The following is a 21,082-nucleotide window of genomic DNA, read 5'->3' on the forward strand; positions in this document are numbered from 1 at the left end:
AGAAGAACTTGTGTAGATGCTTGCAGATGCTTTATGCTACTAAAACCCTGTAGATGGACTAATGTATAAGGACCTAATTCGCACCCCGCGACCCTCGCCTTATGGACTGTATGCCGCCACCCAAAACTAGGCCAAGGTATGCCATGAACCAGAGTCCCCAGGCCCCGAGCAGCTCAGACGGAGCTACAAGGCGCTGATCATGCAGAACAAACCCTGACAGGAGCCCCACAGCCAAGGCCACAATGATTCAATCAACATACCACGCTCTCTGCACCAATGTTACACCTGCCACTGCTAAAGACTTCTCGGAGCAGAAATATAAATCAAATCCCTGTAATTCTGCCTCAGCCACGGTCTCTCAACATGTGACAAGGGCGACCTGATATAATGCCAAGCTCCAAGCTCTGGGGTCTCACGTCTGGGACTCAGGCTGCAACAATGAAGTAACAAGTTGGACACAGGTGGCGATGGGAAAGGAGCACACCAACAGCCACTAGCAAAACCTGTCCATTGTTCGCCACTGACACATAGTCACACATTGTTGCCAGCACCAGGTACATTGTGTGCTGGGAACAACGATGGTCCAAGGTTTAGGGGCTCACGGATGAACCAATCAGAACATGAGGGGCTAGTCACTGACGACACCATACCTGAAACAATCACTAACTTTCTTCATGTAACTATTTTTATGTAACAATTCTTAGGGACAACACAAGTGTACCACCTGACCTCTTCTCTACCAATAATATTTCCTTCTATACTGCTATACACTGACCCTACCACTCGAGGAACCAACCCGGGGTAGCGTTAGGTTTGAGGGGTACGTTTTCCCAGGTGACGCACATTGTGGCATCACCCACCTAGAAAAGGGCCTGCGAGCCCATTTTCCAATGAGAATTTCATGGGTACCTACGCTCCTAGAACTTGTCCCTGTCTGTTTCTATGAAATAAATGGCAGTAACTCTTTGCTCTTGTGTGTGCCTCAAACTCCTTTTGGATGCGGGAGGAGTTGGGGCCACCCCACCTCCGGAGGTCCGCAGACGGCCCTGCCGACCTCAGGGAAATTACCCTGACATTTTCAATGCGTGTGAAAGCACTATAACAGATATAAGTTTCAAGCAGTACTAAAACATGTTGAACAAAGAATGCCAACAAGTGGAAGAACTTCAAGCACAACTAAATGTAGACACTCTTGAGAGCAGTCAACCTTCTCTTACAGCCAAGAATCACTTGGAAAGCCACTCATAGTAAATGAGGCAGAATTAGCCATGACTGAAGTAGAAAACACCATTTGTCAGTATGTGGATTCTGAAGAAGACTTTGCTCTACTGAAATCAGAACTGAATGCTGAACAGAGTAGCATTTTCCTGGAAGTAATTAAAGAAATTGAACATGGTGTGCAGCACAAAACTAAAACTTGTACCTGTCAAAACTATTAACATGTACTCCTGTATGTAAGTGGTGAAGCTGGTTCAGGCAAAACATTCTTAATAAAAATCATCAGCAAGTTCCTCCAAAAAAATTGACAAACAACAATATTTCAGTTGTTGTAATTGCCCCCATAGGTTTAGCTGCCTATAACATAGGTGGTGTTACTTTACACTAATTGCTACTCCATCCAGTAGAACACCAAAACAAATAAGAGTACTACCAACTTTCAGTAGAAGCTGCTATGGAGCTACGCAGAATTCTGAAACAAATGAAAATGATCCTAATAGATGAGGCGAGCATGGTCGCCAACCTAATGTTGCCTTTGATTCACCTCAGATTGCAAGAGGTCCTTAAAATGAACTACAAAGAACTCTTTGGAGGAAAATAGGTAATAGAGATCTTCTTCATTTAAAATCAGTGAAAGGTGAACCTATTTTTAAAACCTTAGGACACAAACTGTGCCGTAACACACTTAGGCATCATGGGAAATGTAAATCTCTGGCAACATTTCCAATACAGAGAACTAACTCAAAACATGCGTCAGTCTGCAGACCTCACCTATGCTAACATTTTGAAAAGCATTCACATTGGTGGGCTTTCTAGGGGAGCACAGTCTATCTTAAATAGCAGACTCATCCATGAGATATATGGGCATAACACATCTGCTACTGATGTAATGGAACAATTAGCACACAAACATTTTAAATGTATTTCCTTATGCCAACCATAGCAAGCTGTGCACAATTCAATGAAACAATCTTAAAAAAAGAAATGCAACCGCTAGTGCAAATCAACCCCACAGACAAACTGGACGTGCACGGTATGACAGTGTCTATGTGTCAACAAGCCTCAGCACTACTATATAGCTTAGAAACTCTCTATCTTCAACACTGCTGGTTTGGAGAACATTTTAAAATTGTGTTTAAACTGTAGAGTAATGCTAAAGTGCAACCTTGACGTGGAGCAAGGTTTAGTTAATGGAGAACTTGGTACAGTTGTTGGCTTCCAGACATAGCCACGTGCCAAAAAGATTCAGTTTGTCAACATCCACTTTGACAAACTTTCAGAAGTTAAAAGAATAGGATGCTCAAAAGCACGATTCCTTCTTTTCAAAGACATGTATTTACGCAGAGAACAGTTTTCTCTTTCTCTTGCATATGCAGTCACTATTCATAAATGTCAAGGTCTAACCCTAGATCAGGCATTGATTGACATTGGCAGCAAAGTCTTTAAAGAAGGCATGAGTTACGTAGCACTGTCACGCCTATGTATACTTCAAGGACTAATTCTAGTCAATTTTGATACAAACAAAGCCAAGGTTGACATTCCTTGCATCGTAGAGTACAACAGACTGTGTGCACTCTACACATCACATCTCAAAATGTACCCTGTTATTCAAAAAGCAAAACATGGAAAAATAAAATTAGAGCAAACACAACTTATAAGAGATATCCCAACAGTACCAATAAAGAAATTAAAAGCAGCTGCTACTTCATCATGTACCACAACCACAGAAGCATGTAGTGAAAAGCCAAATGCAAATCCAACTGAACAAATAAAGATAAATATCTCTTCAAAAAAAGTGCTGAAGTTCCATCATATGACTCAGACACAGAACTCTCTGGTCCATTCAAATTTTCCAACGGAACTTGTGTAAATTGCAATGCAAATGTAGCAATAAATGTTCTATTCCAATTTCCACCAATTGTTCAAAACATGTACTTGAACGGCACAGACCAGTTATGTTTGCAAATGCTACTCCTTCATAGAAATGCAACAAACAATCCTGACAACACTTACAGTGTCTCAGGAATAATGCAGGACGTGGACTATTGTGTGGTAATGGTGAGATTCACCATAAACACACAAGAAAATCCACAATCCACAATCATTTCTAATGTATTTACTGCAAGTGCTGGAAAGCAAAAACATAACTATAAATGTCATACGTATGGAAACATACATGCGCTAACTGTGAATCCATTCCATTTTAGCAGCTGGTACAAAATCCAAATCATGACATATTATGTACTACTACTTGCAATTCAATCATTCCACCTTACAGATAATCTCACATAGCCAATACAAAATTGTAATGCTCTTACGAAACAACTCAGATGGTATCAAAAACAACTGCAAGTATTGCTTCACACAACTGCAAGTATCGTTTGGCAAGAAAACCTTCACAACAGTAAGCATAATCTACCACACAGGTGTCACAACCTGTAAGTGATTTCCACCCGGCACTCCACCTCAATCAATGCCTAGTGTGTGATGCACAGCTGGAACCCTTAATTATATATGTGTGTCTATAGGTTCTTTCATTTCTGAATGATGTACCCTCATATCATGCCCCTCTCTTTGAATCCCCCCGGTCTCACTGAACCAAGAAGCAGGTTGTTTTGCAAAGTTAAAAGATTTATTTAATGGATTTGAACTATATATATATATATATATATATATATATATATATATATATATATATATATATATATATATATATATTCAGTAAAAAAACGTTGTTAAAGGGACGTTATGTTCCAAGTAAAACTGAAAACCCCTGAAATTCACCAGTTTTGGTAAGCTAAGCAACCATAACTTGTGCCACCACCGTGCACTGCTAAGACTAACACCCAGGACATCAAAGATGACATCACAAATGTCATTGATGACATCACTGATGACATCACATTTCTGGCTCCCCCTTTTTTTCCTTTACTGACATATCTAGGCAACATGGTTTTCTTCAGAAACAGTCAGGAATTAAAAGTGGAAAAGGTAGTATATTTGTAGACTTATCCTTCAAGTATGTTCTTACAATAATTCCCTTAGGGTCCAGTCATATCATATGAAACATATACATAGGGGAAGACACAAGCATGAAAGACAGCAATCCTTTCTGTGCATTAAAATTATCAGTAGAGTTATCAGCACTTTCTGATAGTTCTGTTGTTTTTTATTACTGTACTTTCCCTGTATATGCACCTATTTTTATATCTTGTATTCACACTACTTTCCTTAGAGTCCAGTCACATCATGCGATATATATACATAGGATAAGTAGCAGCTTTGCAACAGAGAAATCATTTCTCTGCATATAGGTAATCAGTTATGAACACTTATAGGTTATAATAGGTTATAGGTAATAGGTTATGAACACTTTTTGCTACTACTGCTGTTTTTTTTCTTACTTCAATTTCCTTGTATATACTCATGTTTGTATGTGGTGTTGTCTCTTTGTGTTTTGTCTATAATAATGCAATTATGTAGTAAGTGGGTTTTATTATGTACTTATCACATGTTTCACAGTATGCAAAAGTCTAATAAGAAAACAGTTATCATTTCACTATTCAACATGGCAAGCTTATGAATATTGAACCTCCATCATGTATGCTGCACACAATGCCTATGTTTCTACATGAGCACCTTAGTATACTGGATGGACTAATAAGCCCTTGATATTTATTCCAATGATCCTTGACACTTTTTTTATTAACATTACAATAAGAAACCCTTGTACAGACTTTTCATGAAAGGTAAATGCACATGTGATGTCATCAGTGATGTCATCAATTTAGTAGTACAACTTAACCATAACGTCCCTTTAACAAAGTTTTTTTACTGAATTTCATAGGTTTTTCGTAGCGCAACTGAACCATAACGTCCCTTTAACAAAGTGTTTTTACTGAATTTCATAGTTTTTTAGTAGCACAACCTAACAATAATAACTTTGACTTTATGTACATGTAATATGGAACATACTGAACCCTTTCTACTAAATTTGACTGTCCGCGGACATGTTCGAACAACAGTACCACCACCTAAAAACTCTGTGGGGGTTTGTGTAATTGTTATATCACAACATAGGAACATTTAACAAATTCACAAAGCAGCACACACACAAAGTATATGTAGTAATACTTAAGACATGTAACCCATATATGTAACACACTAACCATTCATTTAAATACAATATGTTCTAAAATGGAATATACCAAAAGAAGATAACGTGGCTTCCAACATAGTTACCTCACAGACACTCCACAACTAAGAGCAAGACCAGACGTACAGACTACTCATCACATATCTTACCTGAAATAGTAAGTGCACTTCATTTTACTCATATATTTATAAACTTTCTGTATTATATAAAAAAAATATATTACTTTTTTGTTTTCTCACAGAAATGTGTAGTACTCGGGAGTGGCTAGAGGAGCATTTCCCACTAGAGGAAATTTAAGAAGATAGTGCACCTAATGGTACACACTTTACTATATAAACCAATTAATAAATATTATTTTGTATACATTTAACATATCCTTTTTTTTTTGTACAGACCATACATAAATTGAAACTACTACAGAAAAAGAAGCGGTGGATAACACTCTGGAACACATAAACGAAAAAATGGACCAACGTATGGCAAATTTTACCAATTTAAAAAACTTTGTGGAAGATCACTTAAAACTAACAACAAGATACCATTGTCCCACCTGTACTTGTCCCCACTCATTTAACCCCAAACCCTCTCCATGGACCAAAACGTTTCCATCCCTTCTTCACCTGATCCCAATTATGTTGAAATCCCTAATTCTCCTGTTTTTGTTTCTGTTCCTGCCCCACCTTCTCAGTCATAAATGGTCAATATATGTCAAATAAAGTTACTTTTTTATATTGTGTTGTAATTAGCTTCAGTTCTTTTTGTTAAAACCAATTTAGGTGTCCACGGATAGCGTGGTTTTTCGGAAATGTTCGTAAATAGACGAAAATGTAAGTGTCCTGAGGACACTATATCTGTCGTAATGTTCTCATGCAAGTTGAAACTGTTCTAAGAACACTCGTAGTGTCCTGAAATGTTCTTAAATAAACGAAAATGGAGGTGTCCTTAAGAACACTATGGGCCTCATTCCGACCCAGGTGGTAAGTTACCGCCTGGGTCGTACCTTTACCACCATGGCGTAAACTACGTTTACGCCATGGTGGTTGGCGGACTTACCGCCCCATTCCGAGGTTGGCGGGGCGGTAAGTCCCCAATCCCCATTTACCCTTCCCCATTCCCATTTTTGCCCCATAGGGCATAATGGGAGTGGGGAAGGCGTTAATTACGCCACCGTAAATTACGGTGGCGTAATTAACATCAAGGTCCCTTAGCGCCATGGATTTTAACACCTGCTAAAAGCAGGTGTTAAAACCTCCATGGCGCTAAGGGACCTCGGAATCAGGCGGTAAGGGTCGGCGCTGTTTACGCTGCCGTAAACCCCTTACCGCCTGGGTCGGAATGAGGCCCTATGCCTGTTCGTAGTGTTCGCTAGCAAGTTGAAACTGTTCTAAGAACACTCCTGGTGTCCTGAATTGTTTGTAAATAAACGAAAAATGGAGGTGTGCTGGGGAAGCTAATCTGTCCGTTTTGTTCGCAAGTAAGTTAAACTGTGCTAAGAACAAACGGCTGTCTGTAACTGTTTGTTTTACGTGTGACGCACTTTTAATTAGTTCAGGACCCGAACACTGTCCGTAGAACATCAACGCGCATGTGCAAAAGCAATGTCCGTACATTGGGTGTCCTGCGGATGACGAGAATGAGGTAGAGGAAATCCCTACTACCTGCCCTCGGCGTGATTCTTGGGTGTGGCGGTTGTTTACCGTTCATGGGAATGGTCCTAAGGCTCATGCGAACCGTGTCACCTGCAATGAGTGCAAAATGGTACTCAGTCGCGGGAGGCATGGTTCGTACAGCGTTGGGACCACTACCATGAAGCGACACCTCAATTCATTCCACACTGGGGCCATTCGCCAGGTTGTACCTTCCGAAGAGCGTAGTAGGTTGATTGGCTGTACTTCATCCTACGTTTCTGATCCTGTCACCACAAGGAACACCTCTGTGGGACAGCGTCTTCCTCAAGCTGCCTCACAGGCCATACATAATTTTGATGGCCCTTACCTTTCGAGGGTCACAGTTGTATGTATGTACTGTGACACAGTACTCTGCAGGGGGGAGCGACTTCGGAGTGCTTTCGAAACTATCGTCTCACAGCACAAGAAGACCTGCTCACTACCCAAATAAAACCCACTCTACATCTTCCTCTCTCAGCTCGCCCTTTCTTATCCCTGTGGTTGGTGTCCCCCCCTTTACCTTCCTTTCCCCTCCTCTCCTAGTGTGTCGTGTATAAAAAAACAAAAAAAAATACAAAATAACAAAAATAAAAAAAAAATAAGTCTCTTTTCAGAGCCGCCTTTCACAGTTAAAAAATAGAAGTGAAGATAAATAAAGCAGGGCCCTTTGTATTTCTTGAAAGTCCGCGGACAGTTCGCAAACATAAAAAAAATTGGGGTACTACCCTATTGTAACAATTGCATTTTGGGAGGAAGTGGTGGCTCTGAAAACACCTACTTTTATTTCTAAAAAAGGTTGCAATGCATTTTGTACATTTCTCAGAAAAATCTGATTGCCAGCATAAGTAAGATGGACTCCATCTCTGCGAAAAATGTATGTACTACGAAACATAATATTTTCATTGTGAAAAGAGCACATGCCAAAATCTCTTAGGCAGGCACAAACAGCCTTATTAACATTACGCCTTGCTTTTTCCATTTGTGGACCACATGAGAAAGAACAAAGCCACATTTGTCTCTGCGCAATCCATGAAAATATTACTTTGGAGTTTGGAAACATGTCCATGATCTTCTGAAGTCCTTCTTTCATTGCAAATTGCAAAGAAATTCCAGACACATGTCCTAAACTTTTCCCTCCACAATTAATTACAATTATGTCTGTATGTTCCTCTATCTTCAAAGTTGCACAGAGAGGTAGCAAGTCCAACCACTTCATTCCACGCACTCCATGCCAGTGCACTTCCACATGTGTGAATCCAAGATCTATAGATACTCCACAGCATTCTGCATGCACCTTCAAGCAATGTATCCACGAGTCTCCCAAAATCCACACAATCTGTTTTTTGAAAACACTCAGCCATAGCTATCTGTTCTTCTCTCAGCAAAAAGAATATCTGAGAAAACCTCTCCTAGCAAAAAACACTCACTAAACTTTACTGACCAAACCCTTGCAACATTCAATATCATTTGCATGCCTCCCCACCCCAAATTCCCCAGATGTAATACGCAGTGTCCTAGAACTACCGCCATGTCCGCGAACATATCGTAACATGGACAGCCCTTCTACCATTTCCACTTCACTCTCTGTGCCTTTCCCTCATTGGATGTAGCTAAGAAATCACATGAACATCCACCAATAAAATCCAAGACCTCTACATGTAACTACATCATCATAGATCAGCACTGCAAATGTACAGTTAATCTCTCGGAGTACAAGTCTCATAACATTGGCAAGCACGATCTATGAGAAATATTAGGCAAGTCTCCAAGATTTCTACTTGCAGCTTCGTCGATATCCATATGCATGAACACAAACTACAGGTATGCATATTTTCTATACAGTACATGAACACATTTTCTAACCGACTTTTACCTTGTATAATCTGTCAAATGAATCTACGATCATTTTCTCATTGTCCTAAAATGAACTGTGACTTACAAACCTTTATACCGTTTAATTTCTTCATACACACACACACACACACGCAAATAATGTTAAACTAACATTTTTGAAATAAAATATATAGACTTCATATAATTAAACAAAATTACATACACACTCTATGATCAAATCTCAAACAATAATATTTGTACAAACACATAATTGGTTTTAATTTTTTTAATTTATATAATTACTGACATTTATATAGGACAAGCAGGCTATGACATTGACTCGCTATTACGTGGAAAAGCAGGCTATGACATTGACTCACTATTACTTGGAAAAGCTTAGTTACAGGAATAGTGGTATACAGTGGTACATTATAAATTTAACAAGCCATAGTAAAGATATTTTCTTTCCTACAGTTAGTCATAAGATATTTTTAATGGTTTTGAGGAAGGCGCTGAGCATTTCAATTTAAAATATCTATGTCTAAATTAAAAACAGTGCTATATACAAACCAAATTACTAATTTCTTTCTTTTACAATTGCAGTGAAGACCATTCGCCTGAAAAGAAGCAGCCGAATTTGAAGTACAAAGAACAACTAAGAAGCAAACTGCTCATTTTAGAATAAAAGTAAGTAGAATGTTACCATAATATTTGAATTATTACTCAAACACAATGTAAGGTTAATTCATGTTATTTCTGTGCCTCAAAATAGAGATTCTGCACCATTCTGACCAAACCCCCCGTCTTAAACAGTGATTTACTGGCAGAATGGCCCACAAATTCCTATTTTTCGACACACAAATTACCCAACTCAGCCGCTAGAATTTAGATGTTGTGGAACAAACAACTGTTTTAATTGTATAGCTTTAGATATACTATTTATACTTCTCCACACCACTGGCTTACTTTTTTCTGTCATCTGAACCCCAGTTTAGTAACACATTAATTCAAGAATACCCATCCCTAGTAGTTGTACTTCCCAATGAACAATCACACACCAATACATACATCTTCATCATCTTACTCAAACACTCATGCACACAACACACATGCATTGCAGAACACCCCAACCCATACCTTCTGTATTTTTACAACAGACCCTAAAGAATGCCTACCAAAAAGCAACTCCGTAGAAAGGAACGCAGAAGTAGAGCAAATGAAAAGAAAAGTCTCCAACATAAACATCCATCTATAGCAGAATTTGTAAAAAAATTTGAAACACATTCAGCTAATACAGTCATGTAGTGAAACAGAAGAAGTTTCTAGTACAAAAACTTTGCCTCCTCTATCAAAAAGTCAAACAACCCAAAAAACAATTAACAGAAAATCAACTATCACTACAAATAAAACTTCTTCTATATATCTTGATATAGTACAAAGTAAGCATACCAAGAAAAGTATTTTAGCCAAAATGTTCCGTCATAAAGTCCTTCAAAATCTTATAAAAACAGGAGACAAACCAGGTTCAACACTTCAAACCTATCGTAGGAATGTAATCTTAGATGCGTTGATAGACAGTGCAATTCTTCTCAAAAGAAAGTTATTTATTTTAGTGTTAAACAGAATGAAACCACTAACAAAACTAATAACTAAATTACAAAAAAGACTTCTCAATAACCGAAATGTCAACAGAAATAACTTCTTAAATATCTGTGGAGGTGAATGGAGTCACACTACAAGCACAGAACCATACTTTAATGAAGAAGCGTACAAACAAAAGCAAACAAATACAATTGCCATAAATAGCAGTGGTCGAGGTTATGAAAAAGTTAATAATACCATAATGGAACAAGAAGTGCTCCTTACAAAAATATGCCCTGAAAACGTAGATTTACCCCTCCATTCAACTGAATCAGAACATCTAGTGTACAAATGGCCATGCACCTCAATGTGTAACATTCCCAAAAAAATGTTCAAGTCTTTACGCCAATTCCTCCATCAATATGTGAAAAGCAAAGACAAAATCAAAATTAAACTACTGCAAAATTGTCCAGTACGAAAGTACACAGGACTACAAGGACATTCATTGGTCTACATTACAGGACCTACTTGCAAAACAACCTTCCATGATATCAAAAGGATATTAACACATCATGCAAGTATACGAAATCAAGTTTATAAACTGTACTATGCTAAAAGTCCTGTTTTAGCACTAGCCAATTTAAATAACATTCTTCTACATGGTACAGCAAAAGACCTACTGGTAGAAATTGACTATATCCAAACAAAATATTTTGGAAGTGAAACCCACTTACAAGATGAATTAGCTGTAAACCAACTTCGTAACAATTCTGCAGATGGCAACCTTTCACTGCACACATACAAAAAAGAAATACTAAATCTGAAAGTACTTCAGCTGAAGTACCAAACCACGTGTGTGTATGTTGCCGCAGAACTTTTTATAAAAGTAACACATAAACTGTAGACCTATCATACAAAATAGAAGACAATGAAGATTCTAAATGGTTTGAATTAGCTCTCTACCTTATAGCAGAAAACAAATACGAAATAACTGACCCCATCATACTTTGCAGTTACTGCACTACAAAACTTGACAACAACCAAACTCCTTCACGTGCTATCACAAATAACTTGAAATTATATCCACTACCAAAACCCCTTCAACAACTTAATTTATATGAGAGCATCATAATTCAAACAGTGCACCCATTTCAAGCAATAATACGCCTTCAACCAAAAACTGCAAAATTACCTCCCTCTGAATTAGTGAAAGGTATTTGTGGAAAAGTAGTGTATTTACCATTAGATCTAAAAGAAAATGTGCAACTCTAGGAGTGCAACGTCCAATGCAGCAATCTTTAATTATATTAGTAAATGGAGCACCTACAAAAGACAAAAAAAGTTGGCAACAACTGGTAGATTTACATAAAGTTAGAGAAGCCCTGCAATATCTTAAAGAGAATAATGAATATTACAAAGAAATTAATATTGAAGAAAACTTGAAAGATACAACTGAAATAATTCAAAGACACAAGAAGCTGGTCAATTTGAGCTCCTAGATCCTGCTACAATATCAAACACTTTAGACCATTATACAATTCATCCATTGCACTCTAATGACACCATAGAAGATGCACTGGAAATGTACCAAATGCGTCAAACAAAAGGATCACCAATCAGCATATGGGAAAAAAGTATAGAAGCACGTGCTTTTCCTCTACTCTTTCCTACTGGCAAAGGAGGAAGATACGATGATAGACCTTTTCAAATATCAGCATCAGAATATCGCTCCTTACGAATGTATTCTGAAGATCCCAGATTTCGACAAAATGTGGAATACATATTGCACCTACTCTTTGAAAGTGAACTAGCAACTTTATGTTACGGAGTTGCACAGATATTAAAATCAGGATCAAACTTTCAAAATATGACAGCTACACAATTATTACAAAAAGTTCAACAAAAAGATGAGGTTTTACAAGCAAATATTACAAATCTATTAGCAAATATGTGTGGTACTAAAAAGTACTGGTTTCGACGTCATGGAGATGTACGTTGTATGATCAGAAACCTTGGCCCAGCCACTTGGTTTGTTACATTAAGTTGTGCAGAATATGCATGGGAAGATTTAAATGCTTTCCTACGCATATCAAATGAAAACAAAACAAACATAGATATACTAACACCTGGAGAACTTTGTTCTCAGGATCCTGTTAATGTTTCAAGATATTTTCACCATCGCTTCATTGCTATGCTACATTTTATTTGTAATAAAACTGTTCCTCCCCTTGGAGAAGTGCAACACTTCTTTTGGAGAAAAGAATACCAAACCAAAGGAGCACCACATGTCCACATGCTTTTATGGATTAAAGATGCTCCTAAATTTGGTCAAGACATTGATGCCACTGTTTTACAGTTTATTGAAAAATATTTCATTTGTGAAATTCCATCAGAATCCACAAATAGTGATCTTCATGCAAAAATGTTACAATTCCAAAGGCACAAATGTGGCAAATACTGTCATCGCAAATACAAAAACAAAGGGAAATACTACACCAAATGCCGATTTGGTTTCCCTAGACCAGTTACAAATACAGGTCAAGTGAACAACCTCATGTCTTCAGTTAGACATAGTGTTAAAGGTAAGTCACCTAAAAATACATATTGCATAAAAAGAAAAGAAGAAGAAAAACATATCAATGATTACAATGCAATCATTGCCCACTTATGGAATGCAAACATAGATGTGCAGTACATTGCAGACAATTCTGCTGCAGTTGCACGATATGTCGCATCATACTTAACCAAATCAGAAAAGGCAGAGCTCCAAGACCTCTGGAATGACCTGTCATCAGATAAAACAGTGTCTCAGAAATTATACAGATTGGGCATAAAAATGCTGTCCCATAGAGAATGTGTATCCTATGAAGCAGCTGATTGATTAACTGGTACTGCATTGTATGGTAAATCTGAAAATGTAGTATGGCTAAGACTTGGTCCAGCTAAATCTTGAAAAAAGAGTTCTAAATTCATACGAAGATATAGCCAAGCATGATCCCAACAGCCAAGACATTTTAAAAAACAATGTATTGGACACATACTACCCAAACAGGAGTACCACTTTGGAAACCACATAGCCCAAAACTACACATACAAAAATAATATAACACCTGATGAACAAAACCGTAAATACAAAGTGACAAACTGTGAAGGCAGCTTAGTAAAACTCACCAAACCAAATTTAATTAATCATATCAAATTGTCATTAAAGACTCCTCAACATAAAGAAGTATATTACTGTAACGCTCACCTGACCCCCACGGAGGCGCTGGCCTGGTTCACGCTGCTGTGACCTCTTCTAAGGTGATGCGCAGGGTTCGGAAGACGGACTGGACCAGGCCCCCAAATCTGGCTTGTCTGGCTCGCAGAAGTATCCTTCTGTAGGCGAAAACAGGGGATTAACTGTCTGCGGGGTAATGCAATCGGCCTCCCACTTTCCCCTCTCACCTTCCTCGAAGCCCTACTGTGATTCCTCATAGCGTCTCACTTTAGGGTCTGGAAGGACGAGCTCTCCATCCTGCTTCTGATGCAGGGGCGCATTGGTATCCAGTTACTTCACTGGATTTTTTCGGATTGGTGAGAACCAATCTTGCTTGGCTTCCAGGTAAGTTTTTTGATAAGAGGTTCCCCTTGTGTCCATGCATTAATGTACTAATGCTAGTGCCTTTTTCCCCATAGGGGACGGGGTACGGAATGCTGGGGAACAGGCACCGACCCGAGATGAGAGGTGAAATCCTTGTAGAAATCAGGAAGTCTTTAATGAGCGTTTTTTGGTAATGTCTTTTCATCCGCTCATTAACACTGATGTCTTTTTTTCCCCTTAGGGCCGGGGTCCGGAAAAGCCAGGATGCGGCGCGGACCCGAAATGAAGAGGGAATGAATCAACTGGTACGTCTTAACATGGAGATTTAGCTTTCCTTATTCCCTTCTCTCTCTCACCTTTTGTTCTGGTCTTTTTCTTCCTAGGCGCTGGGGCGTGACTGCGAATCCGGATGATCGCTGCTGAACATGGAGGCGCCCTGAAAAGGTGAGTGGAATGCGGTGCTGCAGAGATTGACGCGATTAGCTTTTAAATAAAAGTCTTCCTTTTCAGGATTGTCGGCGAGATGTCTCTGGGATGTGGATTTAGCAGGTAAGGACTTTTCCTTCTTCTGTTCTCTTCTTCTCTTCCTTTGCAGGTGATCCAGGATGCTGGCAGGCGTGGCAGAAGTCAGGATGCAGGAGCAGACACGGTGAGCGTCCAGCTGCTAGATGCAGAACAATGCGAAGCACGTGTGGCTGTTCGGGTGGGGTTTAATTAGCCTTGGAAGAAGTTCCAGGTATGTATCCTTCCTCCAATCAGGTATGTATCCTTCCCCGACCACGCCCGGATGGTAAATTAGTCCCACAGGTAAAGTAGTTCCTTTCAGGCCTCAAGGAGGCCGGGATCCTGCAGCATGGTCTGCATCAGGTAAGTGCACCCAAGCACTCCCATAATGAGCCTGGCGCCTAAGGCGCCAGGACTGATGTCTTTTATGAGCCTGGCGCCTGTCCAAAGGGCCCCTATATGGGGTTGCTGGGTCCTTCCTTGGGGACTGGATGTCCGCTTTCGGGGACGCAGGGCTTGAACCTGCTCCCCGGGAGCGGGCATCATGACAGCACTCCCCCACAAGGCCCCTCCCGAGGTTGTTCCCTCCGGGGGTTTTGGTTTGTCTGGGAAGAGTCGGTGGAATTTCCTGACTAATCGAGGTGCATGCACATGGTCGCTGGGTTCCCACGACCTCTCCTGAGGTCTCTACCCCTTCCAATCAATTAGGTAGAACAGTTTTGACCTAAACATTTTTGAGTCTAAAATGTTCTTCTCTTCGAATTCGGGCTCCCCATCTATTAGAATAGGTTCTGGAGGTTTGAGTAGTCGGGTTCCGGGTACCACTGGTTTCAGAAGTGACACATGAAAAACAGGGTGAATTCGCATACTAGCTGGTAAATCAAGTTTAACAGCCACTGGGTTAATTATTGCCGTAATAGAATAAGGTCCCAGATATTTTGGGTTAAAAGTTGGAGGCCCTTTGAGTGGTAAATGTCTGGTAGCTAACCACACTTGATCCCCAATCTGATACAGAGGTGCTTCACTCCGATGTAGATCAGCATTCTCCTTGTATTTTCTCTTGGCTTGTTGTAAATGCGTAGTTGCCTCTTTGAAGGCTTGGGTAATTGTAGAATGCAGATGTTCTACTGCAGGCATTCCGAGGCTCTGAGGTGAGTCAAGGTTTGAGGTTCGAGGGTGATGCCCAAACAAAGTATAAAAAGGACTGTGGCCAGTTCCAGAGTGTACTGAATTATTATATGCGTATTCGGCTATCCAAAGAATGTCTTTCCAGTTGCTTTCAGATTGCTGTAACATACACCGTAAGTACTGCTCAAGGGTCTGATTTGTCCTCTCGGTCTGACCATCGGTCTGAGGGTGGTGACTGGTTGATAATCTTACGTCGATCTGCGCCATTTGACAACATTTGCGCCAGAAGTGGGAAATGAATTGGCTTCCCTGGTCAGAGATTAGCATAGATGGGAATCCATGTAGCCGAACAATATTTTCGAGGAATTCTTTGGCTAGGACAGAAGCTGAAGGTAAACCTTTCAAAGGAATAAAGTGGGCCATTTTGGAAAACAAATCCACAATTACCAGAATAGTATTGTACCCCGAACAAGGAGGCAGGTCCGTAATAAAATCCATTGATAGGGTGTGCCAGGGTGCTGGCGGTATGTCTAGAGGTTGAAGGAGACCGGCTGGTCTTTTCTTTTGACTTTTATTTTGGGCGCAAACACCACAGAACATCACAAAAGATTTAACATCTTTTTGCCAAGAGGTCCACCAAAATTGTCGTTTCACCTTTTCCTCTGTCTTGGCAATACCGGGGTGTCCCTCTATTAATGTAGCATGATAACCAGAAATAACTAGTTCGTGTAATTCCTTATGTGGCAGGAATAAGGTAAACCATTATCTATGGTAAAGTCTGATCCCTTTTGTATCCAATCCTGTAAGGTTGTAGGGTCCAGGAGTTGTTTCACTCTGGCTTGAATGTCTTCAAGCGTCTGTAACAAAGTCATACCTAGAATCCTCTGTTCGGGAATTATCGGTACTGGTTCTGAGTTTGTATCAGATTCTCCCATTCCAATTCGGGATAAGGCGTCTGCTTTGCCATTCTTGCAGCCAGGTCGATAGGTAATCACGAAATCAAATTCAGCGAAAAACAAAGCCCATCGGAGCTGCCGTGATGACTGAGCCTTGGCGGTTTTCAAATACTGTAAATTCCGGTGATCAGTGATCACTGTGATGGTATGTCGAGCTCCAAGCAGATAATGCTGTCAGGCTTTAAAAGCGGACTTAATGGCTAACAGTTCTTTGTCCGTGATTGCATAATTAACCTCGGGTGCCGAGAATTTTCTGGACCAAAATGCTACGGGATGCAGTTGGTTGGTTTCGGGGTCTCTTTGGGACAGGACAGCTCCCATGGCTAGGCTGGATGCGTCAGTCTCGACGACATAAGGGAGATCTGGACGCCGGTGTTTCAATATAGGCGCGGAGGTAAACTTAGCTTTTAAATCGTGAAAGGCCTGCTCGGCTTCTTCAGACCATTCAAAACGTTTATTTTTCCTCAAGAGTGCAGTAATGGGTTGTACCACGTGTGAAAATTCCGGGATAAACCTGCGATAGAAATTGGCAAAGCCGAGCATGCTTTGAACCCCTTTTACAGAGCTAGGTGATGGCCATTTGAGGATGGCATCCACTTTTCTTGAGTCCATTCGGACTCCTTTGGGTGTCAGGATGAAACCTAGAAACTCGACTTCTGTGGTATGGAAAACACATTTCTCCAATTTAGCAAATAGTTTGTGTTGGCGCAGTTTTTCAAGTACTGCCCTGACGTGTTTTCTGTGATCAGATTCCGAAGAGGAGTACACCAGAATGTCATCGATATATACGACAACACAAACATCGATGAGTTCCCGAAAGACATCATTCATGAAGTATTGGAAGGCAGCCGGCGCGTTACACAATCCGAAAGGCATCACCTGGTACTCGAATAATCCGTATTTGGTACGGAAGGCAGTTTTCCATTCGTCGCCTTCTTTAACTTGTACCAGATGATAAGCCCCCCGGAGATCTAACTTGGTGTATATGCAAGCGTCCTTCACCTGGTCAAGGAGTTCAGGTATCAGTGGCAGAGGATAACGGTTTTTAACCCTTATCTGGTTCAATGCGCGGTAATCGATACAAGTTCTAAGGTCGCCTTCTTTTTTGGGCACGAAGAACAAAGCCGAGGATGCCGGGGACTTTGACGGGCGAATAAAACCATTAACTACGTATTGATCCAAATATTGTCTCAAATGCAGATTCTCAGGTTTGGTAAGGGCATAAATCCTGCTACAAGGGGGTTGTGCACCGGGCACCAAATCGATTTGGCAATCGTACGATCTGTGAGGAGGTAGCGTGTTGGCCTGTTCCTTTTGGAAGACGTCCTGAAAGTCTTGGTATTCCGGAGGTAGTTGCATGGAGGCAGAGGTTACAGATGCTAGATTAATCTTCAGGTTTCCTGGGTAACAGGTTTGCGTACAATCCAGGAAGGTTATTCTCTTAGCTCGCCAATCAATTCGAGGATTATGTGTCTCTAACCAAGGGATTCCAAGAATAACCTGAAACTGTGGAGCCTTGATTACATCAAACACAACACCCTCCCGATGGCCGTCGGGACCAATAAGAGTCATCTCAGTTGTGGAATGTGTTACCGGTCCAGAGGCAATTTCAGTTCCATCGACTGTGGTGATGACATCTTTGCTGGTTTTAGGACGGAGAGGGAGGTTAATCCTAGAGACCAATTCACGATCCACATAGTTTCCAATAGCCCCACTATTGATGTATGCCTTTATTGCATGCAACCGCTTAGGCTGTTCTGGATCTACGAGAACCAATGGCACAATGAAATGCGAGGTCTGAGAGTTAGTTTTCAAGCTCGGCAAGCGGACCCCTACGCTTGTCGGGCTGAGTCGTTTCCCGAAACAGAGTCTTCATGGTTTTTATGAGCGGCTCCTACGGCCTTTCGGGGCGGTTTTGCCGGGCAATCTCGTAGAAAGTGTCCAGAATTCCCACAATAAAGACCTAATTTTAACTGCCGCGTCCTTTCACGTTCCTTTTGAGTTAAGGGTCCTTTAACCCCTCCAATTTGCATAGGCTCAGAGACATCAGCTCCCTTGGGATTAGCATGGGTCTTGACCAACACCCGGGTCTCAAACCTGGATCGATCTGATTTTCTGTTTTGAAGTCTGTGATCCAATTGGACCACTAAGTCTATATACTCTGTGCATTCTTGGGGTGGATTTACAACTTGGGCCAAGACATCTTTAAGTTCTCCGCGTAGGCCTTGATAAAACAACGTGACTCTTTTATCCTCTGGCCATCCCGTTTCCACAATTAGTCTATTAAAGGTTGCAATATAGGATAGGAGGTCCTGATTGCCCTGCCACAGGGATAGAAGTTCGTCATCCAGAGCCTGCCCCTGAGAGTGTCGAGCAAATAACCTTTCCATGCTTGCTTGAAACCTTTGAAAATCACGGAGAATCGGGTCATCTTGAGTAACCAGTGGAACTGACCAATCGGCAGCGCAGCCGCTGAGATATGACAATACAAAGGCTACCTTGGTCTGATCATTAGGGAAGGCCCCAGGTCTGCATAGGAAGTGCAAACGACACTGATTCATGAATACGGCGAATCGTTTGGGGTCCCCAGCAAAGCGTTCGGGTGGGGCCAGTGGCATGTTTCCAGGTAGATTAATCTGCACAGGGTTACTGGAAACCACAGGAGCGGGGTTCCCTCCGGAACCGGGTAGAGGAGTTTGCCCAGCTTGACCTTGCAAAAGCTGTCTGGCCATGTCATCAGTTCTTTCCTTTGATATTATTAATTCCCTCCTGAGGGCATTAGTCTCTTGACGAGCAGCATGTACTTCGGCCCGTAATACCCCCAGTAATTGGGCCAACTGAACAGTCTCAGAATTTTCCATAGCGCTTGGGTGGGAATTTGTAGGAAGGCTTCACGTTCTGTAACGCTCACCTGACTCCCACGGAGGCGCTGGCCTGGTTCGCGCTGCTGTGACCTCTTCTAAGGTGATGCGCAGGGTTCGGAAGACGGACTGGACCGGGCCCCCAAATCTGGCTTGTCTGGCTCGCAGAAGTATGCTTCTGTAGGCGAAAATAGGGGATTAACTGTCTGCGGGGTAATGCAATCGGCCTCCCACTTTCCCCTCTCACCCTCCTCGAAACCCTTCTGTGATTCCTCGTAGCGTCTCACCTTAGGGTCTGGAAGGACGAGCTCTCCATCCTGCTTCTGATGCAGGGGCGCGTTGGTATCCAGTTACTTCACTGGATTTTCGGATTGGTGAGAACCAAACCTGCTTAGCTTCCAGGTAAGTTTTTTGATAAGAGGTTCCCCTTGTGTCCATGCATTAATGTACTAATGCTAGTGTCTTTTTCCCCATAGGGGCCGGGGTACGGAATGCCGGGGAACAGGCACCGACCCGAGATGAGAGGTGAAATCCTTGTAGAAATCAGGTAAGTCTTTAATGAGCGTTTTTTGGTAATGTCTTTTCATTCGCTCATTAACGCTGATGTCTTTTTTTCCCCTTAGGGGCCGGGGTCCGGAAATGCCAGGATGCGGCGCGGACCCAAAATGAAGAGGGAATGAATCAACTGGTAAGTCTTAACATGGAGATTTAGCTTTCCTTATTCCCTTCTATCTCTCACCTTTTGTTCTGGTCTTTTTCTCCCTAGGCGCTGGGGCGTGACTGCAAATCCGGATGATCGCTGCTGAACATGGAGGCGCCCTGAAAAGGTGAGTGGAATGCGGCGCTGCAGCGATCGACGCGATGAGCTTTTAAATAAAAGTCTTCGTTTTCAGGATTGTCGGCGAGAGGTCTCCGGGATGCAGATTTTGCAGGTAAGGACTTTTCCTTCTTCTGTTCTCTTCTTCTCTTCCTTTGCAGGTGATCCAGGATGCTGGCAGGCGTGGCAGAAGTCAGGATGCAGGAGCAGACACGGTGAGCGTCCAGCTGCTAGATGCAGAACAACGCGAAGCACGTGTGGCTGTTCGGGTGGGGTTTAAATAGCCTTGGAAGACGTTCCAGGTATGTATCCTTCCTCCAATCAGGTATGTATCCTTCCCCGACCACGTCCGGATGGTAAATTAGTCCCACAGGTAAAGTAGTTCCTTTCAGGCCTCAAGGAGGCCGGGATCCTGCAGCATGGTCTTCATCAGGTAAGTGCACCCAAGCACTCCCATAATGAGCCTGGCGATTATGGCACCAGGACTGATGTCTTTTACTGATGCCAAAGGGCCCCTATATGGGGTTGCTGGGTCCTACCTTGAGGAATGGACTTTCCACTTTCGGGGACGCAGGGCTTGAACCGGCTCCCCGGGAGCGGGCATCATGACAATTACATGTCCCTGCTACAACTCTTTAAACCATGGAGAAAAGAAGAAGAAATACTAGATAACTATGACTCATATGAAGACGCTTTCAAAGCAAATGAAAGCAGTATAACTGATGTAAACCTTGCACAGTACAAAACAATATTGCACAATGACCAGCAACACGAAGAA

The sequence above is a fragment of the Ambystoma mexicanum genome, chromosome 7q (genome assembly GCF_040938575.1).
Source record: "Ambystoma mexicanum isolate Mex_15411 chromosome 7q, UKY_AmexF1_1, whole genome shotgun sequence".
Classification (NCBI taxonomy): domain Eukaryota; kingdom Metazoa; phylum Chordata; class Amphibia; order Caudata; family Ambystomatidae; genus Ambystoma; species Ambystoma mexicanum.